The sequence below is a fragment of the Protopterus annectens genome, chromosome 4.part0 (genome assembly GCF_019279795.1).
Source record: "Protopterus annectens isolate FY-2018-M chromosome 4.part0, PAN1.0, whole genome shotgun sequence".
NCBI classification, from domain to species: Eukaryota; Metazoa; Chordata; order Ceratodontiformes; family Protopteridae; genus Protopterus; species Protopterus annectens.
In genome coordinates, this window is record NC_056733.1 from 551,284,859 (window position 1) to 551,303,435 (window position 18,577).

The 18,577-nt window shown below is 36.5% G+C and overlaps 1 protein-coding gene across 3 annotated transcripts in view; it reads right to left on the reverse strand.

Annotated features, from left to right (window-relative positions):
- MYO18B (myosin XVIIIB) overlaps positions 1-18,577 on the reverse strand; it is a 2,352,406-nt gene that overhangs the window by 1,241,024 nt on the left and 1,092,805 nt on the right. The window lies entirely within an intron of this gene.

Consider the following 18,577-nt stretch of genomic DNA (forward strand, 5'->3'; position numbering starts at 1 on the left):
GGTTGAAAATATAAATTTGAATAAAATGGCCTCAAGAATAAACCTTGCAGTATACTCATAATTGCTGTAAGTATTTTGAGTGTTTGCCTTGAATGGAAGCACATTGAGTATGGCCCAATAACAAATTATTGAATCAGTTTATCAAATATGGACTCATTTTATAATTTTGTAATACAAAGTATATAGAAGAGTGAGACAAAGTGTTGAAAGCTTTTGGCTAAATTAGACATACTGCCCCATGCACTAAAACCCAAGTCTTATGCCATAGATATATGATTGCAGAATTCAAGTATTTCTGTGAATGTAGATTTGTCAGAAGTAAAAGCATTTTGATATAAGTCATTGCTTGACTTGCTTGGTCATAAGGATGGTGTAATAAATCTCTCATAGCACATACAGAATACAGATGTCAGACTTATTGGCCTGTTGTTATCCATATAAAGGTTGATACCCTTTTAGAAAATGGCTATAATAATTTATTTCTTTTATGGGATAGGTACTACATAACATTTTAATAAATTTCTAAATATGTTGTGTAAAATGGGATAAAGTACCATTTGAACATTATATAAAAGAATACCAGGTATGCTATCTGGAGCCATCAAAGCTTTAGTGCAAATTATTTTTAAAGAAGCATAAATTAAGTCTTCCAATATAATAAGGCATAATACATTGTCAGCTGGTAAAGGTTCTAGGGAGGAGAAATTTACTCCAGGATCGTGAATTGCTAAATTTGAGAAATAAGCATTAAATTAGTTATACATCAATTTTGGGTCTGTTATAATTTCTCCATTAATGGACACTGATGTTAATGGATGGGGGTGTTACCAACAACAGAGTAAATGCATTTGTAAAATAAGTGTTTTGTTAGTTACTCCAGGATCACGAATTGCTAAATTTGAGAAATAAGCATTAAATTCATTATGGACATCTATTTGGGGTCTGTTATAATCATTCAATTAGTAGATGTTGATGTTATTGGATGGGCTTACAAATAAGAGAGTGCATGTATTTATAACGTAATTGTTTTATTAGTGGAATTTCCAACCATCTTGTTTTCATAATTAAATTTATGCTGACTAAGGAATGGTTCAGATTGTAACTTATTTTATTAAACTTAGTTATATTCCTCCCTGTGGATTTCCCTCATATTGCTGAAAGTGTCATTTTTTTCCTTTATTATATAACTTTATTAAGTTTTTGTTTCACTAATAAGGATATTTACTAATAAGAGATAAGATGAGGTAGCAGAATTCCCGGTTAGGATTTTTTCTAAAGTGTGATATTTCGTAACAGATTTCACAGAAATTTCATTTATCCAAGTTACATTATTCATAGAATTCAGTATATATATATATATATATATATATATATATATATATATATATATATATAAATATATATATATATATATATATATATATATATATATATATATATATATATATGTATATGGGTTCCCTTCTGTAGACTGAACATATAACAAGTTCTAACCTCATATGGTCGAGACCATATGTTTGAACTTGTAAATGTTTGATCGGACTGAATGGAGATCTCTGTACAGTGTGGAACAAGAAGATTTCCTTTTTCCGCAATAAAATGCGATCTTGGAGACGGTATATTTATTCCATACAGATTCCTCATCCCTTTGTACAGTTTTCTGCCGAAAGCTTTGAATTGCACAGCAACAGTCATAATTTTATCCCCTTTTGGCTCAGATAGATTTGGTTTCCCCTTCTGAAGCCTCTTTTGAAGATACCTCCCTGGCTCCAACATCCCATTTTAGGTCTGATCATTCACTCCTCGATGGAACTTTACCTGGACCTGCACAGTCTGAAATTAGCCATTTGGTTTCTTCAACTTTAATAATGGCTAAGAATGATTATCTCCCTAAACAGGTGGTCAAAATTATAACAGTCTCTCAAAAGCCCTCCACATATAATATCTACCAAGGCAAATGATTTGTATCCTAAGCTTCCCAACAAAACACTGATTCTTTCTTGACACCTATAGCAAAGGTCCTGCATTTCTTCACTTCTCTGTTTGATTCAGGTTTGATTCATGTTCTATCTTCTCCAATATGAGGGAAGAGTCTATGTCTATTTTGAGCTTTCATACTGTTTTTCAAGAATTCTCTCTAGCTCGAACAAGCTTTGTAAGATCTTTATTAAAGGTGACCAATTTCTATGGCCTCCTCAAAAAAATAAAGTTCCTGTTTGGGATATGAATTTAATTCTAGAAGCCATTACAGAACCTCCAATCATAGTGGCATCCTCAACAGACCTTAAATACCTGTCTTTGAAGACTACTTTCCTAGCAACCAGCACAACAAGAAGGATTTCCGAGCTCCAAGCTCTATCCTCATCCCTATCTTATCTAATTTTTCATTAAGACAAGGTAATTCTAAGGAAAATCCTTAACAAATATTCTGCAACCCATTCATTCACCAGTCACCTTTCAGAATTAAGGAAACAAAGGAGAATAATTCCTACATACCCTTGACATACATAGACAATGCCATTTTTACCTCAAAAGAACACATTCATTCAGAAAGAATAAGCAGCTTCTCATCCCATTTGCTCAAACAAATTGGGAAAAAACAAAACATATCCAAGGTATTACCTTCTGTCTGATTGCATCTCATTCATTTATACATAGGTTCATAGGTAAGTACTGGGCTAGCTACCCTTGTTGGCCATTATAAGCCGAGACAATTCCACTTTTTATGCTCAAAGTCACCTAACCCTACTCTACTAGAAATAGTATTAAGTAACAACTTTATGTCCTTTAACAATAGTATCTACCTTCAGAAATCAGGGGTAGCGATGGGATCACCCTGTGGTGGGAGTTTCGCTAATGGTGTATTAGCCTACTGGCAAAAGAATTTCTTATTCACTGATCCCTGCTTTACGTCTTATGTCAACCTGGTACACTAGGTACCAGGATGACATGTTTTTTATATGGAAAGCTTCTCCTTTGGAAATACCTAAATTCTTAGACTCACTTACAAAAAAGACGTCTTTCTTAGAGTTCACATACAACTTGCAGGAATCCAGTATTAACTTTCTGGACATCCTTATTATGAAAGACGTGGTGAATTCTAAGTATAGGAGTTTGATTTACCGTAAGCCTACTTACTCAAATGCGTTTTTGCATTTTACGAGCTCCCATCCTAGTTACCAAAAGAAGGCCATAGTTAAAGGCCAGATGGTTAGAGCCGCTAGGATGGTCTCTGAGTTTGAAGACTTTTTGCAAGAATGCAAACATTTGAGTAGTATGTTTAGCAATAGAGGCTATCCTGGTTCGTTACTCCTTGATATTAAAACAGAAGTTATCACTAAAAGAAGGGTGGGTTTTTATAAACCCTTTTTGAGCATTGAAAACACGTTTTGGAAAGTACTATTGGTTCCCCATTTAGATTGAGCAGTGAAAAGGCTAACTTACCCGAGTCTGGTTTGAGATTTTTTTGTACTTACTCTGTTGATCATTTTGAAATCAGGAAGGTGCTTAACAAATGTTGGGCACTTATTACTGAAGACACATTTTTGACCAACAGGTTAGGAGAAAGTCCAAAAATTACTTTTAGAAGAGGGCAAAATCTAAAAAGCCTGCTTGAATCAAAAACTAAGATTTTAACTCAACGTTTTGTAGGAACAAGGAAATGTGGTGCTTGCAATCAAAGCAAGCACATTCTTACTGACCCAAAGGTTAGAATTAGGGATATAGAATATAAAATAACGGGGAAATTTAGCTGTGAGTCCATCGGAATTGTTTATGTGGCTGTGTGTCAAAAATGCACTGCATTTTATATTGGAAAAACAAAAAGAAAATTTAGGCAGCGGATTTATGAGCACACTCATGCCATAGTTAAACAGGATGTTAACAACGCCCTTGCCAGGCATATTAACGCCTGTCCAGGACATTGTTTTAAATTCACAGTTTTAGGAAAGTCATTTGCTGATAATTTAAGTGGCCCTTGGCAGGTCTACTTAGAAGTAAATGAACTTTATTGGCAGCTACGTACATGGGCATACACTAGCCCAGGCTTAAATGAGTATGTCTCTGTTGCTCCTGTTTTGAAATTGTTATCTAATAAAAGATGAGTATTTTAGGGGTTACTTGCTTATCTGAAGATGAAATATTTTAGCAGCAAGAAGGTATGAGATTCATTTAAAGTGCAACAAGCCTAGGGTATATTTCCAGGCTTTTAGGTTTAATCTTTTTTAATGTATGTGTAGGTAATTTATTTGGTTTTTAATTGAAATAGTGTTTTGGTTAGAATAGTACTGTATTTCTTTCATTTTACATGTGTCACACACATATATTATAAACATGTGTAAATGTTGTTTTGATCTAAAGTGGTGTGGGAGAACTGAGTAATACAAATTCTAAGTTTACTCAGTATAAAGTTTTCTTGATACAACACGAGTTTTAAGAGATTTTTTATTAATGGTTTTTATAAGTGGTTTTTTAATATTGTAAATTAGATTATTGTTAGTGAAATGTTTTAACTAGTGATTAAAGGACGGTCCTTAAAATGAGGATGTTTTAAAATATGAGATAAATGTACATATATATATATATATATACATATTTTGTAATCAAATAGGTCTTTGCATAATTGAATGTAATTAACTAATTAAGTTTTTAGTATATAAACTATGTTAGCTGGCTTGTAAATGTTGTCTGATGAAGGTGAGACACTGAGCTCACCGAAAGCTTGGTTTGTACTTTGCTTACGCTATTGTTGGTTAATAAATCGACCTTGGGAGTGTTCAACTGCTTAGCATTTTGTATCTTTCTTCAGTTTGTGGTTTATTGGTACGTTTTGGAGCAGTTTGTCGGTCTTGGTTTACCCTGAGCAGTGCGAGCATGTCCACCCAAGGATCATTATTTTCTCAAAATGAGGATGTACTTTGTAATTCTTCAGCAGGAGTGGGTGTGTCGAATGAGGCGAATGCCGAAGGTAATTTGACTCTCCTGCTTCAACTTGTCATGGAGCGTGTGGACAAGTTGACACAAAAAGTAGACGCATTACAAGTAAACAGCGTTAGTAAGCCGAAGAACACTGAAGTTTCAATGCAGCCAGCTTCAAGTGTTCGGTCTAATTCTCCGGTTTCTCCTAATAATCCGGAGATACTACAGCTTTGCGGTACAAGCGCTTCCGGTGTTGTGCCGGTTACTGTGTCAGGCTCTTTACAGAGTTCGGATTGTACGGACATTCCACCAGGGCAAACTAGTAGAAATACAGCGAGGAACAGTGAACAAGAAAGAAATAATTGCCCTGTTGTTAACGATGTGGCAAGCCCTTCTATCAACAGATTTCTTAGCCACACGGACTTTTTTAGAAATGAGGGTATGGAAGAGAGAATCTCTAACAATCAAGAAAACGTAAGTGATTTGTCCCACACCATTAACGTATTTGATTCTAAACTGTTCAAGTGCAGGAAACTGCAGCTTGAAATCTCCTATTTGAAAGAATGTGTAACTAAAAAGCTTGTCCCTAAAGGCTTGCGCCAGTGGCGTTTTCCGGTGGGACTTATGGAGGGTTCAGAATTCCATAAGGATTTATTAACCTTGTTTGACCAGCAAGGTTTTGAATAAATGAATGTCATGATTTTACAATATCAAAAAGAAGTTGATTCTCTTATGGCTGAACTTGCGAATTTGGAGCAAACTATTAAAACTGATTCTGAGTTTTTTAGGTATAAGTACGAGTTTTTGTGCATTTTTAGCAGCATTGATGCTACTATTAATAAACTTATCAGTAATAAAAGGAAGAAAATCAGTAGAGACATTAATGAATATCGTCTCCACAAGGCTTACCCTCGACCACCACTGTTGTCTAACAAGCTGGAAACCACTAGTTTAGACAGATTAAACCCATCTGGCAAACACCATGTAGCTTGTGGTCAAGATGATATAGCACAGGAATCTCATGTAAACGAAGAGTTGCCTCCCCTTCGTCGCAGTGAGAGACTCCTTAGTAATGCTAGTAAATCTGCCAATACTAATATCCAACGGTTCGATAAAGACAACAGAGATGAGTTTGAGGAAGATGTAGTTAACAGTTGTGACAATGTTAATTATCAGCAGGGTTTTTCCAGGGGCAACAACAACAAGAAAAACAAACAAGTGAATGGGCAGAACAGGACCAACCAGAGCAATTACAAGAATCTGAGAGGTCAACGCAGGAGATGATTGATCGGTTTTCCAACTTAGTGGTCCTCACGGACTCAAAAGTGGACTTTAAAATCTATAACTACACTTCCGTTAATATTGACTCTGACATGGTAGAGTTTTTTTCTAGGGGGTTATCTTTTGTACCTGATAAGCCGTTTGACTTGGTTAAAATATTGATTGATCTCAAATTATTTGTGAGAAAACTCAATTTAAAAATTTTGATGGGTGATGGAACTTCTTTTTCAAGTACACTTAGAGTTCCTAGTGTATATAACCCCCCATTACATGACACACTTTGTTTATTTGAAAAGATGTGTGAATATGATATTAGAGCACTGAAGGCTAACCATCCCTCCTATAAAAGGCATTTTAACACTACAAGAGAAGAAAATCAATTTTTAGCACTGTTGAAAAATTGTAATATAAGGGTTATGAAGCCGGACAAGGGGGGTGGGTTAGTTTTTATGAACAATTGTGTGTATGTTCAAAATATGAACTTACTGCTAGAAACTGACAGATATCAAACCGTTAGTATTAACGAGGTCAACATAGCCTATGCAAAGATAAGGGGTCTGATAGAGGACCTATTTTTGGAGAACTGTATTGACCTCGACTTATACCATTACTTGAATGTTTTAGCTCCTAGGTTGCCAGTTTTATTTGGCATCCCAAAAACTCATAAGTCTTTGGAGCAGCCACCCTTTCGCCCTATAGTGGACGGGCGTGGTTCCATCACTATTGCTTGTGCCAAATACATAGATAGTATTTTAAGACCTTTAATCTCTCAAGAAGTTCACATCTGTAAGGACTCTTGGAGTTTTCTCCAAGAATTGAGTAAGATTCCTTTCCAAGCTGACTCCTGGTTCTTGACGGTTGATATTAAGGACTTATATACAGTCATACCACAAATGTTGGGTATCCAATGGATACGTGAATTTTTATTTGAAAGGAAAGTGGATGACAATGTGATCTATGTGGTTGAGACTCTACTAGAAATAGTATTAAGTAACAACTTTATGTCCTTTAACAATAGTATCTACCTTCAGAAATCAGGGGTAGCGGTGGGATCACCCTGTGTTGGGAGTTTCGCTAATGGTGTATTAGCCTACTGGGAAAAGAATTTCTTATTCACTGATCCCTGCTTTACGTCTTATGTCACCTGGTACACTAGGTACCAGGATGACATGTTTTTTATATGGAAAGCTTCTCCTTTGGAAATACCTAAATTCTTAGACTCACTTACAAAAAAGACGTCTTTCTTAGAGTTCACATACAACTTGCAGGAATCCAGTATTAACTTTCTGGACATCCTTATTATGAAAGACGTGGTGAATTCTAAGTATAGGAGTTTGATTTACCGTAAGCCTACTTACTCAAATGCGTTTTTGCATTTTACGAGCTCCCATCCTAGTTACCAAAAGAAGGCCATAGTTAAAGGCCAGATGGTTAGAGCCGCTAGGATGGTCTCTAAGTTTGAAGACTTTTTGCAAGAATGCAAACATTTGAGTAGTATGTTTAGCAATAGAGGCTATCCTGGTTCGTTACTCTTTGATATTAAAACAGAAGTTATCACTAAAAGAAGGGTGGGTTTTTATAAACCCTTTTTGAGCACTGAAAACAACGTTTTGGAAAGTACTATTGGTTCCCCATTTGGATTGAGCAGTGAAAAGGCTAACTTACCCGAGTCTGGTTTGAGATTTTTTTGTACCTACTCTGTTGATCATTTTGAAATCAGGAAGGTGCTTAACAAATGTTGGGCACTTATTACTGAAGACACATTTTTGACCAACAGGTTAGGAGAAAGTCCAAAAATTACTTTTAGAAGAGGGCAAAATCTAAAAAGCCTGCTTGAATCAAAAACTAAGATTTTAACTCAACGTTTTGTAGGAACAAGGAAATGTGGTGCTTGCAATCAATGCAAGCACATTCTTACTGACCCAAAGGTTAGAATTAGGGATATAGAATATAAAATAATGGGGAAATTTAGCTGTAAGTTCATCGGAGTTGTTTATGTGGCTGTGTGTCAAAAATGCACTGCATTTTATATTGGAAAAACAAAAAGAAAATTTAGGCAGCGGATTTATGAGCACACTCATGCCATAGTTAAACAGGATGTTAACAACGCCCTTGCCAGGCATATTAACGCCTGTCCAGGACATTGTTTTAAATTCACAGTTTTAGGAAAGTCATTTGCTGATAATTTAAGTGGCCCTTGGCAGGTCTACTTAGAAGTAAATGAACTTTATTGGCAGCTACGTACATGGGCATACACTAGCCCAGGCTTAAATGAGTATGTCTCTGTTGCTCCTGTTTTGAAATTGTTATCTAATAAAAGATGAGTATTTTAGGGGTTACTTGCTTATCTGAAGATGAAATATTTTAGCAGCAAGAAGGTATGAGATTCATTTAAAGTGCAACAAGCCTAGGGTATATTTCCAGGCTTTTAGGTTTAATCTTTTTTAATGTATGTGTAGGTAATTTATTTGGTTTTTAATTGAAATAGTGTTTGGTTAGAATAGTACTGTATTTCTTTCATTTTACATGTGTCACACACATATATTATAAACATGTGTAAATGTTGTTTTGATCTAAAGTGGTGTGGGAGAACTGAGTAATACAAATTCTAAGTTTACTCAGTATAAAGTTTTCTTGATACAACACGAGTTTTAAGAGATTTTTTATTAATGGTTTTTATAAGTGGTTTTTTAATATTGTAAATTAGATTATTGTTAGTGAAATGTTTTAACTAGTGATTAAAGGACGGTCCTTAAAATGAGGATGTTTTAAAATATGAGATAAATGTACATATATATATATATATATATATATATATATATATACATATTTTGTAATCAAATAGGTCTTTGCATAATTGAATGTAATTAACTAATTAAGTTTTTAGTATATAAACTATGCTAGCTGGCTTGTAAATGTTGTCTGATGAAGGTGAGACACTGAACTCACCGAAAGCTTGGTTTGTACTTTGCTTACGCTATTGTTGGTTAATAAATCGACCTTGGGAGTGTTCAACTGCTTAGCATTTTGTATCTTTCTTCAGTTGGTGGTTTATTGGTACGTTTTGGAGCAGTTTGTCGGTCTTGGTTTACCCTGAGCAGTGCGAGCATGTCCACCCAAGGATCATTATTTTCTCAAAATGAGGATGTACTTTGTAATTCTTCAGCAGGAGTGGGTGTGTCGAATGAGGCGAATGCCGAAGGTAATTTGACTCTTCTGCTTCAACTTGTCATGGAGCGTGTGGACAAGTTGACACAAAAAGTAGACGCATTACAAGTAAACAGCGTTAGTAAGCCGAAGAACACTGAAGTTTCAATGCAGCCAGCTTCAAGTGTTCGGTCTAATTCTCCGGTTTCTCCTAATAATCCGGAGATACTACAGCTTTGCGGTACAAGCGCTTCCGGTGTTGTGCCAGTTACTGTGTCGGGCTCTTTACAGAGTTCGGATTGTACGGACATTCCACCAGGGCAAACTAGTAGAAATACAGCGAGGAACAGTGAACAAGAAAGAAATAATTGCCCTGTTGTTAACGATGTGGCAAGCCCTTCTATCAACAGATTTCTTAGCCACACAGACTTTTTTAGAGATGAGGGTATGGAAGAGAGAATCTCTAACAATCAAGAAAACGTAAGTGATTTGTCCCACACCATTAACGTATTTGATTCTAAACTGTTCAAGTGCAGGAAACTGCAGCTTGAAATCTCCTATTTGAAAGAATGTGTAACTAAAAAGCTTGTCCCTAAAGGCTTGCGCCAGTGGCGTTTTCCGGTGGGACTTATGGAGGGTTCAGAATTCCATAAGGATTTATTAACCTTGTTTGACCAGCAAGGTTTTGAATATATGAATGTCATGATTTTACAATATCAAAAAGAAGTTGATTCTCTTATGGCTGAACTTGCGAATTTGGAGCAAACTATTAAAACTGATTCTGAGTTTTTTAGGTATAAGTACGAGTTTTTGCGCATTTTTAGCAGCATTGATGCTACTATTAATAAACTTATCAGTAATAAAAGGAAGAAAATCAGTAGAGACATTAATGAATATCGTCTCCACAAGGCTTACCCTCGACCACCACTGTTGTCTAACAAGCTGGAAACCACTAGTTTAGACAGATTAAACCCATCTGGCAAACACCATGTAGCTTGTGGTCAAGATGATATAGCACAGGAATCTCATGTAAATGAAGAGTTGCCTCCCCTTCGTCGCAGTGAGAGACTCCTTAGTAATGCTAGTAAATCTGCCAATACTAATATCCAACGGTTCGATAAAGACAACAGAGATGAGTTTGAGGAAGATGTAGTTAACAGTTGTGACAATGTTAATTATCAGCAGGGTTTTTCCAGGGGCAACAACAACAAGAAAAACAAACAAGTGAATGGGCAGAACAGGACCAACCAGAGCAATTACAAGAATCGGAGAGGTCAACGCAGGAGATGATTGATCGGTTTTCCAACTTAGTGGTCCTCACGGACTCAAAAGGGGACTTTAAAATCTATAACTACACTTCCGTTAATATTGACTCTGACATGGTAGAGTTTTTTTCTAGGGGGTTATCTTTTGTACCTGATAAGCCGTTTGACTTGGTTAAAATATTGATTGATCTCAAATTATTTGTGAGAAAACTCAATTTAAAAATTTTGATGGGTGATGGAACTTCTTTTTCAAGTACACTTAGAGTTCCTAGTGTATATAACCCCCCATTACATGACACACTTTGTTTATTTGAAAAGATGTGTGAATATGATTTTAGAGCACTGAAGGCTAACCATCCCTCCTATAAAAGGCATTTTAACACTACAAGAGAAGAAAATCAATTTTTAGCACTGTTGAAAAATTGTAATATAAGGGTTATGAAGCCGGACAAGGGGGGTGGGTTAGTTTTTATGAACAATTGTGTGTATGTTCAAAATATGAACTTACTGCTAGAAACTGACAGATATCAAACCGTTAGTATTAACGAGGTCAACATAGCCTATGCAAAGATAAGGGGTCTGATAGAGGACCTATTTTTGGAGAACTGTATTGACCTCGACTTATACCATTACTTGAATGTTTTAGCTCCTAGGTTGCCAGTTTTATTTGGCATCCCAAAAACTCATAAGTCTTTGGAGCAGCCACCCTTTCGCCCTATAGTGGACGGGCGTGGTTCCATCACTATTGCTTGTGCCAAATACATAGATAGTATTTTAAGACCTTTAATCTCTCAAGAAGTTCACATCTGTAAGGGCTCTTGGAGTTTTCTCCAAGAATTGAGTAAGATTCCTTTCCAAGCTGACTCCTGGTTCTTGACGGTTGATATTAAGGACTTATATACAGTCATACCACAAATGTTGGGTATCCAATGGATACGTGAATTTTTATTTGAAAGGAAAGTGGATGACAATGTGATCTATGTGGTTGAGACTCTACTAGAAATAGTATTAAGTAACAACTTTATGTCCTTTAACAATAGTATCTACCTTCAGAAATCAGGGGTAGCGATGGGATCACCCTGTGGTGGGAGTTTCGCTAATGGTGTATTAGCCTACTGGGAAAAGAATTTCTTATTCACTGATCCCTGCTTTACGTCTTATGTCACCTGGTACACTAGGTACCAGGATGACATGTTTTTTATATGGAAAGCTTCTCCTTTGGAAATACCTAAATTCTTAGACTCACTTACAAAAAAGACGTCTTTCTTAGAGTTCACATACAACTTGCAGGAATCCAGTATTAACTTTCTGGACATCCTTATTATGAAAGACGTGGTGAATTCTAAGTATAGGAGTTTGATTTACCGTAAGCCTAATTACTCAAATGCGTTTTTGCATTTTACGAGCTCCCATCCTAGTTACCAAAAGAAGGCCATAGTTAAAGGCCAGATGGTTAGAGCCGCTAGGATGGTCTCTGAGTTTGAAGACTTTTTGCAAGAATGCGAACATTTGAGTAGTATGTTTAGCAATAGAGGCTATCCTGGTTCGTTACTCCTTTATATTAAAACAGAAGTTATCACTAAAAGAAGGGTGGGTTTTTATAAACCCTTTTTGAGCATTGAAAACAACGTTTTGGAAAGTACTATTGGTTCCCCATTTAGATTGAGCAGTGAAAAGGCTAACTTACCCAAGTCTGGTTTGAGATTTTTTTGTACCTACTCTGTTGATCATTTTGAAATCAGGAAGGTGCTTAACAAATGTTGGGCACTTATTACTGAAGACACATTTTTGACCAACAGGTTAGGAGAAAGTCCAAAAATTACTTTTAGAAGAGGGCAAAATCTAAAAAGCCTGCTTGAATCAAAAACTAAGATTTTAACTCAACGTTTTGTAGGAACAAGGAAATGTGGTGCTTGCAATCAATGCAAGCACATTCTTACTGACCCAAAGGTTAGAATTAGGGATATAGAATATAAAATAATGGGGAAATTTAGTTGTGAGTCCATCGGAGTTGTTTATGTGGCTGTGTGTCAAAAATGCACTGCATTTTATATTGGAAAAACAAAAAGAAAATTTAGGCAGCGGATTTATGAGCACACTCATGCCATAGTTAAACAGGATGTTAACAACGCCCTTGCCAGGCATATTAATGCCTGGCAAGGACATTGTTTTAAATTCACAGTTTTAGGAAAGTCATTTGCTGATAATTTAAGTGCCCCTTGGCAGGTCTACTTAGAAGTAAATGAACTTTATTGGCAGCTACGTACATGGGCATATACTAGCCCAGGCTTAAATGAGTATGTCTCTGTTGCTCCTGTTTTGAAATTGTTATCTAATAAAAGATGAGTATTTTAGGGGTTACTTGCTTATCTGAAGATGAAATATTTTAGCAGCAAGAAGGTATGAGATTCATTTAAAGTGCAACAAGCCTAGGGTATATTTCCAGGCTTTTAGGTTTAATCTTTTTTAATGTATGTGTAGGTAATTTATTTGGTTTTTAATTGAAATAGTGTTTTGGTTAGAATAGTACTGTATTTCTTTCATTTTACATGTGTCACACACATATATTATAAACATGTGTAAATGTTGTTTTGATCTAAAGTGGTGTGGGAGAACTGAGTAATACAAATTCTAAGTTTACTCAGTATAAAGTTTTCTTGATACAACACGAGTTTTAAGAGATTTTTTATTAATGGTTTTTATAAGTGTTTTTTTAATATTGTAAATTAGATTATTGTTAGTGAAATGTTTTAACTAGTGATTAAAGGACGGTCCTTAAAATGAGGATGTTTTAAAATATGAGATAAATGTACATATATATATATACATATTTTGTAATCAAATAGGTCTTTGCATAATTGAATGTAATTAACTAATTAAGTTTTTAGTATATAAACTATGCTAGCTGGCTTGTAAATGTTGTCTGATGAAGGTGAGACACTGAGCTCACCGAAAGCTTGGTTTGTACTTTGCTTACGCTATTGTTGGTTAATAAATCGACCTTGGGAGTGTTCAACTGCTTAGCATTTTGTATCTTTCTTCAGTTTGTGGTTTATTGGTACATTTTGGAGCAGTTTGTCGGTCTTGGTTTACCCTGAGCAGTGCGAGCATGTCCACCCAAGGATCATTATTTTCTCAAAATGAGGATGTACTTTGTAATTCTTCAGCAGGAGTGGGTGTGTCGAATGAGGCGAATGCCGAAGGTAATTTGACTCTCCTGCTTCAACTTGTCATGGAGCGTGTGGACAAGTTGACACAAAAAGTAGACGCATTACAAGTAAACAGCGTTAGTAAGCCGAAGAACACTGAAGTTTCAATGCAGCCAGCTTCAAGTGTTCGGTCTAATTCTCCGGTTTCTCCTAATAATCCGGAGATACTACAGCTTTGCGGTACAAGCGCTTCCGGTGTTGTGCCAGTTACTGTGTCGGGCTCTTTTCAATGCAGCCAGCTTCAAGTGTTCAGTCTAATTCTCCGGTTTCTCCTAATAATCCGGAGATACTACAGCTTTGCGGTACAAGCGCTTCCGGTGTTGTGCCAGTTACTGTGTCGGGCTCTTTACAGAGTTCGGATTGTACGGACATTCCACCAGGGCAAACTAGTAGAAATACAGCGAGGAACAGTGAACAAGAAAGAAATAATTGCCCTGTTGTTAACGATGTGGCAAGCCCTTCTATCAACAGATTTCTTAGCCACACGGACTTTTTTAGAGATGAGGGTATGGAAGAGAGAATCTCTAACAATCAAGAAAACGTAAGTGATTTGTCCCACACTATTAACGTATTTGATTCTAAACTGTTCAAGTGCAGGAAACTGCAGCTTGAAATCTCCTATTTGAAAGAATGTGTAACTAAAAAGCTTGTCCCTAAAGGCTTGCGCCAGTGGCGTTTTCCGGTGGGACTTATGGAGGGTTCAGAATTCCATAAGGATTTATTAACCTTGTTTGCTCAGTATAAAGTTTTCTTGATACAACACGAGTTTTAAGAGATTTTTTATTAATGGTTTTTATAAGTGGTTTTTTAATATTGTAAATTAGATTATTGTTAGTGAAATGTTTTAACTAGTGATTAAAGGACGGTCCTTAAAATGAGGATGTTTTAAAATATGAGATAAATGTACATACATATATACTTATTTTGTAATCAAATAGGTCTTTGCATAATTGAATGTAATTAACTAATTAAGTTTTTAGTATATAAACTATGCTAGCTGGCTTGTAAATGTTGTCTGATGAAGGTGAGACACTGAGCTCACCGAAAGCTTGGTTTGTACTTTGCTTACGCTATTGTTGGTTAATAAATCGACCTTGGGAGTGTTCAACTGCTTAGCATTTTGTATCTTTCTCCACCTAACCCATTTGGTTATAGACTGGCCTTACCAATCCCATGATAGATCATTATATATTATCCCAGTAGTATTAACTGAGATTATGCTTTAAATAATTTGATGGAAGCCATGCATGGGATATAGCGTTTAGGAACAGTCTCTGTCCATTAGTAGTACAGGGGCAGTCCTGGGGTAAATTTTGTGTTTCCCATCCATAGATCCAAGTTGTGCTTGAATATGGACAGTAATGAGATTTGTTTTATGTGGATGGGAGTCTATTCCTTAGTAGCAATATCATCTGTCCCTCCTAACCATTCTTTTGATGGTAAAGAAGAGGTTTAGATCCCTAGGCTAAGTATTTCTGATGGCATTTAACTTGTTGATGAGTTGGAGGATGCCTGTGTGCCAGACATAGGTTACCACCTAGCAGTCTGTAGAATATTGAGTATTGTGACAGGGCTTTGAGTCATTCCATAGAGGACATGCTGTTTAGGCCTTCTAATCTTTTAGTAAATTATATCTGTGGGCATTCCAATTGTTTCATGTGTCTAGACAGATACACATCTAAAAGAACTTTATACTCAATAACTGGCCTAATAAGAGCTGAGTAAAAGGAACAATGGCATTTCTAGATCTGGACACAATCCATTTCTTTATAAGCTGTGCAAACGTATTTTCTTATGACAATGGATACATTTTGGCCAACAGTTAGGTCACTGACTATATAAGTTCCCAAATCCTAAATAATTTGAGACATTTTGTCAATGTGGTAGTTTCCTGGAATAGATGACTTCCAAAGTAAATAATAATGCATTTTTGCCATTTAGTTTCAGTCCATGATTTTTGCATCGGTTATTACTTTGGGAGAAACCTTCCTGCAGGATGGCTAAGTCATTCGTGAGTTCAATTCTGCTTATGTCTTGCAGTCATCTGCAAATGTAGTCAGCCAGAGCCTTTTGATATTAACTTTTTCTTCGGAACCCTGGGGTACTCCACTAGTAACATGTCTCTTTGTGGAGGTAACTTCCCCTATTTTTATTTCTTGCATCCTGCCTAGAAGCCAGTTAGTAATCCAGTGGCTGACACAGGGGTTTATTTTTAGTTCATTTAGCTTTTCTACTATGCCTGTTTCTTGTAATCCAAGAGCTCACTCTACTAGAGCCATGGAACCTTCTATAGCATTTTTCAGAGACCATTCTCTAATTGATATTTGTGAGGCTGTCACTTGGTCTTCCATACATACCTTTATTAAGCACTACAATTTTTGATTGTTCCTCCAGAGACAGAGCATCCTTTGATGCTAACGTCCTGAAGGGTCTTCTCTCATTATGCCACCCGGGACCTCTGTAGCTTGGAATATTTTCACTCCTGTCAGATCAGATGAACAAAATAAATAAGATATGACAGCTATGTACTTATCAAAATGATAGATCATTTCATTCCATTCAGTTCATTGGATTCAAGCAGCATAGATCTGCAGCCTCTATATCTAGAGGCATCAGACTAGATCTGAGAAAATTGGGGGGAACAGGTACATTATGGAAGGGAAGATTTCTTAAAGGGGCTTGAGGTTGGAGCACTAACTCTGCTGGGTCAGATCCAACAAACTGCCTGAGGACCCACATGTCACAGGATCATAGGAAGTTACTAGGCTAATGGTCCTAGGGCCCTTGCAATCCTAGTCAAGTTCTACTCTTATCTGCAAGATCACACCTATTGCAGCTGTCCAAGGGGGACACAGGTGGAACCCTTGGGGTGAATTAATGGTTACCCATCCAATCATCCAAATTCCGTTTGAAGAATGCCAATGAGGTGTTCTGTTTGACATGAAGTGAGAGTCTGTTTCAAAAGTGTGGTAACCTCTGGGAGACAAATTTGTCCCTCCCATAGGTTCTGTTAATGTCACACACCAAGTTAAGGTCTTCAGAGTGAGTAATCCATGTACCATTTGACTTGCGGATATGCAACATTTTCAATAAAGATGTTATATGTCATATTAGATGGACTGCAAAGAAATGATGTATCATTATGGAAAAGTACATCTTTCATTTTTTTCCACACAACTGACTCATAAGGATGCTGTTTCAACTTTCCTGAATGAAAACTCCCATGAAGGGCCTACCAAGGTCATTCTTCTTGACATAGAGGTATTACAGTGATGCTATCCTGAGCACCTGAATATATCATATGTGTTGTTAGATGTGTGGGAGGACTATACACATAGAGAACATGTGCAATTATTTCTGAAATGAGTATCAAAAACCATTACTGTTAATAATATAAACCTCTAGTGAGTAATCTGTCTATACTGCATGTTACCATATGGAGAAACGAACAATACTAGAGTCTTCATAATGGGAAGAATTCTTGTTAAGAAATAAAATGGCAGTGCTACACTTTGTGTATCTGGGACACGTAGAATGAAAGGTGTGATACTAAGTATTTGTTATTTATTCTCTTATTGAGCAAGTTAGTCGAACTAGGCTTGTAGCATCGTTTTTGCAGTGATCTGAGGTGGTATTTACACTACTAGGGGAAATGTGCCCATTAGGGAACTTTCCCTACTCTTTTCAATAGGCACCATTGGCTCTTTTACATCCTCTTGAGCTACCATCAACTCAAGCAGATGGGGTCTTGGTTTAATGACTCATCTGATAGATGACACAGTCAGGAGGACCCCCCCCCCCCATGCTGCATCGGAGTGTCAGTGAGTGTGCTACATGCTATGCCACAGACACTGCTAACGGTCTTTATACTGGTGAATTGCCTAGATTTTCACAAAATGTCTAGATTTCTGACTCGTATTTCTGGTATGTTTATCATAACAGTTATGTTTTTCTGTCAATTTAGTCCCTAACTAATATCAAACATTTGAGTTTTAGATGTCATACACTTCAGAAAATACATGCGTATACAAACCCCTTTATTCTAACAACTTTCTTAGTTTATAAGAGCAATGCTTAAAAAAATGATCCCTATGTGTAGGCCTTTGTCCCCCCCAGTGTTTTTAGCTTTGTTCTGCAAAGGAACATGACCATACATCAACATTGCATTCTGTCTGAATGCGACATTGTTACTCCTGAAGATAAAGTGAAGAAACAACAAGCAACTTAAGTATTGCAGCTGTGATTGTGCATTTGTTAAATGTGTTAGGAGTGATGTCTAGCAGCACACATTTACAACAGTAATCATTTTGGAAAAACCTTGCATCATTTTTAATTTTCAGTCAAAACGTTTTACACAAATCACAGGAAATACTTCCTTGTTATGGTATCAAAACATTAAAGCATAAAGAAAGGAGTTGAACAGCTTAAGATTTTTGTTAAGGTCCACAAGGTCATTGTCATGGTAATATGTAAATGCACTCAGAGTTGCAAGTCTGTATCTTATTTGCACATTGCCATGACAACAAGGAAGTGGAGCTTGGGAAAAGCCCTGAATAATGAAAATACCTATCACTGATCATATTTAAAATGCTTTTTTTTTTCTGATTAAGCACAGGGAATGCTGGAGACTGCCTGGTCACGTAGTAACAGTGCATCTGCTGACAGACAGCTATAGGGATATTGCTGGGTCTCTGTGCTGTCAGATCCTAAACTGCCAAACCATGGTCTCAGGGGTTAGTTGTTTTCATTGTGCTGTCT